The sequence below is a fragment of the Prosopis cineraria genome, unplaced genomic scaffold (genome assembly GCF_029017545.1).
Source record: "Prosopis cineraria cultivar Desert tree isolate PC_DT_omini unplaced genomic scaffold, ASM2901754v1 PC14, whole genome shotgun sequence".
NCBI lineage: Eukaryota > Viridiplantae > Streptophyta > Magnoliopsida > Fabales > Fabaceae > Prosopis > Prosopis cineraria.
In genome coordinates this window covers 17,543,132-17,552,005 of record NW_026555345.1, presented here as the reverse complement: position 1 = coordinate 17,552,005, position 8,874 = coordinate 17,543,132, and positions in this window count along the sequence as shown.

Sequence of the window (8,874 nt, the reverse complement as noted above, 5' to 3'; positions counted from 1 at the left end):
ATAGAGGCATATTTGTATGTAATAGGCTCCTCTATGCCATGCGCCATGGTGCACAACCAAAATTTTTGATAAATCAGTTCACATTCTGCATAAAAAATAAAAGAGAAAAAGAAGAAGAAACCGAAGAGCTCTGCTTTTACTCTGTTAGGGCACATTGGGGGATCACATTAAGGCTAGATTGAAGCTCCCAAACACTCAAGGTAAGTAACCTAAGCCTTATTCTTCCTTTCTCCCCCCATTTATGATGATTCATTGTAGGGTTTAAGTTAGAAGGTTAAAATTCAATCTATAAGGGTATGGGTTCAATTTCATTGATTAAAATGAGTATAATGAGAGTTATTTAAGGCATTGGAACACTACATTGATGGAATTATCAAGAGCTTGTTGGGTAGAGTATTAAATATCCAAAAATTGATATAAATATAGTTGTTGGAAGTGTTGGTAAACCATTAATGGTGGTTCAATGACTCATAAATGATAAAGAGGGTTAATGGAACCTAATGAGGCTATTGGGTATGAATGGGCAGATATTTATGAGATTGGTAGAATAGAGGAAAGAATGGAATCAATGTTGATAATTCCCTTAAGAGTGGGATTGTGATGATATTCTTGCTTATGATTATAGTGTGAATCATTTGGCATTGTGAACATTGTATTTTATCCGGGTATTTTTTTAAATTTAATAAAAATAATAATAAATAACCAAAAAATATAAAAATAAAAAATGAAATTTAATCCTTTTTTAGGATTATATTTTCAAAAAAAATAATAATTTAACAAAAAAAGTCTTGCTTAAATTTTTAATTTAATCTCTCACAAATTATTCCAACCATTCAAAAATATTAGAAATCAATTTTTTTGAGACTCAACTATTTTTAAATTTCTCTCCTTAAATCTTTTTGTTTTCCATTTAAATATATATATATATATATTAAAAAAATTAGATTTTTCATTTAAATTTCTCTCCCTTAATCTAATTAATAATAAAAAAGAAAAATAGCATTAAAAAAAAGAGAATGGCTGAAAAAATGCTGGACATGCACGTACGGAGCTTGATAAGCTTCACAGAGCAAGCAAACACAGAGCAGCAGACTAGGGAGAAGCAAGCATGCACAGTGAACACACGAAACTGGAGTCACAGACAGCCAAAAGAAATAAATCTTTCTCAGTCAGGCACTATATGAGAGAAAAGTAGAAGAAAGCCAAAACACATAGAAATAGAAACACGAAACACTAGCAAAGGAAGTAGACGCATGCGCAGCAAGAAAAGACAGAATAAAAAAAAGGGGAAGCGTGCGCGCACATAGCCACAGCCTAAAAGAGATGAAGAAAACGTGCACGACAGAAAAGAAAGCAAGAGAACATGTACACACACTTTCAGCCAAGAGAAGAAAAGAGACAGAACTAGAGACATGTGCATGCATGCAGCAAACGAAAACATGCAGAAAGCTTCACTTTGCAGAGTAAGAGATGCATGTTACAAGGAGAGCATAAAAAGAGAATGAGAAAGCAAAAAAAAGGAAGAGGAGATGGGGGAAAGAAAAATGAAAAGAGAGAGATAGAGAGTGGGAGACAAGAAGGAGTTTGAGAGGACATATAAAAATGAGGAAAAAATAGAGCATAGACAGTATTCAAAAGAGAGCATGAAAATGGAGAAAAAATGGATGAGAAAATAGAGACGAAGGAAAAAGGAAGAGACAAAGAAAACACCAGTGAAGGAGGAGCAGAACACAACAGACGTAAAAGAAGATCGAGGAAGGAGAGATCCAAACTCGAAACTGGACTAAAAATAGAGGAGAAAACTGGAAGGAGATTGAGAGAACACAAATAAACTGAAAATGATAGAGAGTGGGAGACGAAGAGAAAAGGAAAAACAGAGTGAAAAAAGAATAGAGATTGATAGAGGGAAGCTAGACGAAGAACAGATGCAGCAAGGAAGAGGAAAGAAAAAAAAGAGTGAGACCAAGAGAAGAGCTCGGAGACGAGAAAAAAAAGAGAGGAGAGATGTTTTGGCCAGGGACGTAAAGAAGAAGCTTGAAAGAGAAATGAGAAGTTGGAGGGAGAGGAAGAGAGAGAGAGACAGAGAGGCAGAATGAGATATGCACGAGCACAGAGACGGAGGGTGAAGAGGAAGCTATAATACAGAGCTTCACGCTATGGGGAAGAGAACCTCGTTAATGTCACCACCATCTCCTTTCTTGCAGTTTTCACTTGAAGCTGTGAAGGTATTATTTATAGGAGTGCTTAGACCAAGCATTAGCGGCATTCAGCTATGGCTTTGTCCTTAAGTGAGATTTTGCTATTTGTGAAGGTTTAGGCTAACATGTTATTGTTTTGCTTTTACTTTAGTAATTGAATATGAAAGTTGAAAGTGGCTTCGTGTTGATTTCATGGTGTAATAAATTGTGATTGATTATTCATGGTGGTTCAAATTAATGGTTTCTTAGTGCCATTTTATTTTGAAGTTTTCAAATAATATACTTCATGATTCTAGGTCACAAATTATTATTTTCAACTTCGTTGTCTCTGTAATTGTTAATTTATTTTATATCCCATTGATTGTGATGAAGCAATTATTATAATTGTAGTGATGATTTTTGCTACTTGTGGCCTTGCAGTTTCATTTCGTTATAGTCATAATTTCTATTATGTCTATTTGTGTTTATGATATTGCAGTGTTCTGGTTTCTTCTTTTCCATGCCCTGCATAATTTCTTCTTGCTTGTTATTTGCTATTAGGGTCACAGATGTTGTGATTATTAATTTATATATATTGCCCATTATTGAAATTAATTCTCTCTTTATACTAAATATTTAAGTCTCATGTAAGATTTCAAAAATCTTCGTAAAGACTTAAATTAATCACCTTATCGTGTAGGATAATAAATCCTCGCAGATATCATGGTTCACAATTTATATGGTAAATAAATAAATTAATTTTGTAAATAAAATAAAATAATATTTTTATAATTTTAATTAATTAAATTAATGAATTTGAATTATAATTATATTTATAAATTATATCTTTTGGTCATGTGATATTTTTAAAACTCTGTAGACATTTAAGATAATCGTATTATCGCGTGAGTTAATAAGGCTTCGCAGGTATAACAATTAAGATTTCTATATTAAAAAATATGTGTTATATAATTATACATTAAAATATATTCAAAATGAATATTATTTAATCCTTTTATCGTGTGAGACTTTGAATCTCAACAGATATTTCGGATAATCTCATGTCGTATAAATCAATAAGATTTCACAGATATGAGAGTAAAACTTATATATTAAAATTAAATCTTCTTTTATAATCCAAATTAATAATTTATTTAAGTCTCATGCAAGATTTTAAGAATTTTCGTAGAGACTTAAATTAATCACCTTATCGTGTGGGATAATAATTCCTCATAGATATAGTGATTCTCAATTTTTATAATAAATAAATGATTTTTGTAAATAATGATACAATACGCAATTTAGAAAAATTAATTAATCAAATTAATGTATTTAAATTGTAATCATATTTATCAATTATATCTTTTAGTCATGTGAGATTTTTAAATTCCCGTAGACTTCTAAGATAATTGTATTATCATATGAGTAAATAAGACTCTGCAAATATAATAATTAAGTTTTTAATATATATATATATATATATATATGTATATATAAATTATATATTAAATTAATTAAATTAAAGATGTATTTAAATTTAATTTCTTTATCGTGTGAGATTTTGGAATCTCTACAGATATTTAGGATAATCATATTACCGTATAAGTCAATAAGGCTTTACAGGTATGATGATTAACAGTCTTTAAAACACATACATACATACCTAAACAAATTATTACTAACACTTAAAATATAAATAAATTAGATTACTAAATTCTTTTATCGCGTGAGATTTTGAAATCTCCGCAGATATTTAGAATGATTGCATTATCATATGAGCTAATAAGGCTCTGCAGGTATAGCAGTTAAATTCCCAATCATAAACATAAAAAATAATAATTTTAAACTCTTTCCTTTCTTTATTCCAAAAATTTAAAAATTGAAAAAATAATTGAAATTAAATTACTTTTTGCAACTTAAAACACACATATCAAAATTTTAGAAATTATTTTATTTACAAAATACTGAATTATTTCTAATTAATTGCTCTTCAAAAAATATTTTTACTAACAAACTTTTAAACCCAAACTATATGGACTTTGATCCTCATCACAGGGTACGTAGGCCTCAGAGTCAAATTCTGAATCAAGTCCTTCCTTGTAAATAAATAAACATTTTTCACCTAATTCTTATCATTTTTATATCAAACATATGAATATAAAAGGGATAATTAAAATAATTTTAAAACTATATTAATATAGCATAACAAACTTCAGGTAACCGTTCTCACGAACGGGTGTTGTAGGTGCTTAACATCTTCCCCATACTCAACCGACTCCTAGACCTATTTTTTATTTTCACAGACCATCCTTATCCTCCTTTAATCGGTTTCTCAAGATTTCTCTCAAAATCTTGGTGGTGACTCCTTGTTTATATGGTTCCTGCCATGAAGGCTAGGACCTCCCCTCGCGTGCCATCTGCATCACATTTTTTGGGTGTGACAGGAACCATTCAAGCTTGTTGAAACTTTGGAAGTTGATATTGTGAGGGTTAAACTTTTGACCTCTCAAAAGTTTGAGGTAATCGAGGAAAACTTAATCTTTATAGTTGGATGTTAATTATATATGTGAAATGTGATTTATGATTTAAATTTATAATGCATATTGGCAATGTGTTTGACTTGCAAAATGGTTTTGGAAAGAAAAACCTTAATTATGCCACCTACTTGTGATTTATAAATTTAATTGTGGCATGTTGTTGTGAAAGTAAATAATTGTGTGGTTTAATGTATTGATGATATGGAGTATGTCAGTGAATATTTTAGAATATTTGTCATGAATTAATCCTTAAAATGCATATAATGTGAGAAATGTGCATAGCATGATCATTGGTAGGAGTTTGCCTAGGGAAAGGATTAAATTAATTTAAATCCACATAGTATTAGCAGTGCTTGTTGAAATCAAGAACTAACCTTGGCACCAACTGTTGGAATTAAGAGTTAGTCCTTGTCCCATGGTTGATTCCAGATTATCCCACTTATTCTATAAGGGATTTAAACTTAACTAGTCTCTACTAGTTCGTGAGGAGGCTAAATTAGGGGTACAACACTCTATGGTTATTAATATTAGGGAAAATTGAATTACATAAGTGAGTGAGTTCACCCTAGCTCGGTAGCTCCTCACAAGTAAAAGGGTGGGTTAGTCCATGAAGGACATAGTCACGTGATAGCCACCGGTTTCATGTCGGAGGTAATAGGAGGGTATAAGGTTGGCATATGATCATGCATCTAAGACCAACTACATGGTTGTTAGTTTTGTGGTCTAGTATGTGTTATGGGCACATGATTGTTATAATTGCGACCTCATGTTGTGCTTTGTGAACCATCATGATATTATGTGTTGTGGACCCGATCACATGGTTGTTAGTTTTGTGAATCGTGGTCAAGTGTTTATATGTGATATTTATGTATTTGCCTAATTGCATCTATTTACAATTGATATGCAACTGTATAGGTTAGATGAAACTTCGTTACTAGATAGTTGTACTCATCCCTCAATTCTCAATATTTTTAGGAGATAGCTCATTGGATTCGAGTCGGGGAAAACAAAAGAGGCCTAGGATTGTGGAGTAATCCTCTTTATGCCTCTTTTTGTTACTTTCATGTATATTTGTTAATATAATTGCCAACTAGGATCATTTGACATAATTTATACACTACTTGCATGATTTTGGATATAACTTGTGTATTTTGTGCCCTGGGTTAATGAGTTTTGATTGTAAACCTGTGAATAGGGCTAAAATACTTGTGCAAGTAGAAACATATGTTCAAAAGAATTTTAATGAAATTGATGAACTTGTGCAATGTTTGCTTCCCCTTTTGTGTTTTGAGAAAATCAGGGTGGAATGGTGATTTTTGTGATACAAGTATTTCAAATTGCATATGGTGCATTGCAAGGGTCTGTTAGAGTCTATTGAGTGTGGTCGGATGGTTAGTGTAGGCTATTGACATACATGGTTGAGTTGGGACACCTCATTTGTAAAATTTTATGAAAAGTGGTTAAAATGGGTTTTGGTGTCTAACGTTTTATAAAAATTTGAGTATGAAATCAATGCCATCAACTAGAGCTAGGAGAAAGCTCCATGTAGATACTAAAATCACCTCAATTAGATGTTGAATGGAGAGTTGGGATGTATTAGAAGTTCGCTCCCTGTGTTGTCAAATAATAGCATTGATGCTATCAAATTCATGCAATACACCATGGTGTATGGCACAAAAAAGACAAGCCACAGCACACATATCGTGAGCCGCGGTGCATGTGTCATTTTCTACACAAAATCTATTTTTGAGTCTTAAAACTCATTATTTTGGGTCCTAATTGATTTCCAAGCTTTCTTATTCCTTTAAAACTTTGATTTGAGCTTATTAAACAATGTTTGAGATTTGAATTGTTGCATTTGGGTTTCCCTTCAAAAAGGATTTGAGAAATTTTCCTTTTTTGTGAAATTTTACAGTTTAGTAATCCTTTGAAGGTTAGTTCCATGACTGCCATGATTTAGAATTAAATGTGAATTAGTAAGGGAGATCTTATAGTTTGGTATCAATTTCTCTGGTTATGAGAACTGGACTGTGGATTTGTGAATCAAGTGTGAGTTTGCTTGTGAAAGGTGCATTTGCATCTAGAAAATTGGCAATTAACATTATACACATGTTGTTTTCCCTTTTAAGCTAGTGCTAATGATTTTTCCTTTTATGGGATAACTTCCATTCTTAGGAGGGGAGAATGGTGCAAATAAGAAATACGATTGGCAACATTCCGGAAAATATATCAAGACAAGTGCGGGAAGTCTTGGTACAAGAAGAGAATATTGTCTCTAGTGAGCATGTTAAGATGGGACAAGGCTTGGGTCATGCTAGAGAGCAACCGAGACCTATAACGAGCAATGAGAATATATTACTAAAGTTGAGAAGCATGATGGAAGGAATTGAGCAAAGAATAGATGAGCATGATGATATTTTGAAGAAGAGATTGGAAGAGTCAAGCAAGACTATAGAAGGAGTTGGTGGTCATGGTGAAGTAAGACTAGAAAAGAAAGCACTTGACCAATAAGAGGAGGATTATTATGAAAAGAGTGGATCGAGGAAACTTGAACCAGTGAGGCCTAAAAGGAAAGAGCAAGAGAGCTCTATTGACCTAGCTTTGAAGAAGTTTATAAGGTTGAATCTGATAGATAGAAAGGCACAGTAAAAGATTAAAATTTTAAAGTCTCTATCCTAATGTGGACCGAACGAACTTGTTTAAGTCAAGGTAGATAAAAGAGTTACCTTTTAATTCTTTGAACTTGGCATGTGTTCTCTTCAAGAGTTTGGTTCTTAAGAGTTGATAATGTAGATGTGCTCCTTCTACCGGTATCTACACGAACAACTCTTAAACTCGAATAGTGTGCTAGCGCTCTCAGTATCCATTCTTCTTTGAACGTTAGTTTTCCTTACTATAAGGTGTTTCGTGACTCTCAAAGTATTTTTTTTTACTGTCAAAGCTTTTCTAATTCTCTATTTCTCCATTAAGCATGTCCCTATCTATATATATATATATATATATAGTATGTGGATTAAGGTTTTTATCTTCCACTTAAAGAGCCCACAAAAATTTGATTAAATTTATCTCATAAATTTAATCTATGATATCATATCTAATTTAAATTTATCTTATAAATTTAAATTATAAAACCGACATGATATTCTCTCATATCATGTTAGTTATTAAATTTAATCTATCATACAAAATTAAATTTAAAACTACCACAATATAATATAATATAATATAATATAATATAATATATGCATATTATATTATATATATATATATATGAATATATATATATATATTATATTGAATTTTATATATCATATACACATATCATATATATATATTTCAAAAATATATATACTTATATATATGCAATTATATTTCAAATTTTATATTTCATATAAATATATATATATATATATATATATTTATCAAATAAATATTCAAACACACACACACACACACACACACACACACACACACACATATATATATATTTCATTCACCTTATATTACATTCACTGCATTTAGACATATTCTAGATTCAATGAACTTGGACATTATAGCTCGAGTTGGGCTGTTCTTGTGTGCGACCCTATAGGCCCATATGAAGTTAGCAGTTGGCTAATTACGCTATTAGCCCACAAGTCATAAGTGGCCTCTAGTAAGACATTACAACTACCTAATTCACATGGAGATCAATGATCTAATGTAACCTATTATGCAACCGTATCATATCCCTTTTATCATGCGATATTTCAGTCAAATGTGAGACATGAAATTGTCATTCTCCTTTTGCCTAACCATTACTTTCTTATTTTTGAGTGGATTGACTATAGCAATGAAAAAACTTTTTCCATTATAGTATGGCCATACATTTTCTCAATTTTACTCATCGAGGGCCAGTAATATATATCACTTAATGTGAGGGAAAAATTCCATCTTGACCACTCATATTCTTTTGCATGAATATTACTAAACTCAATCATAGCCTTTATGATCAACTAGTCAAAGGTAACTTTTGACTCAGTCAAAGTTGAGTGGTCATCATATAGGAATCTATGATGATATCAAGTTAAAGGGCTTAGTGATATAGTTACATATGAGATAAGCTTATGACTTGTACCATGTAACTTTCTCATAGCGGGTCGATCCAACACCTTGTACTC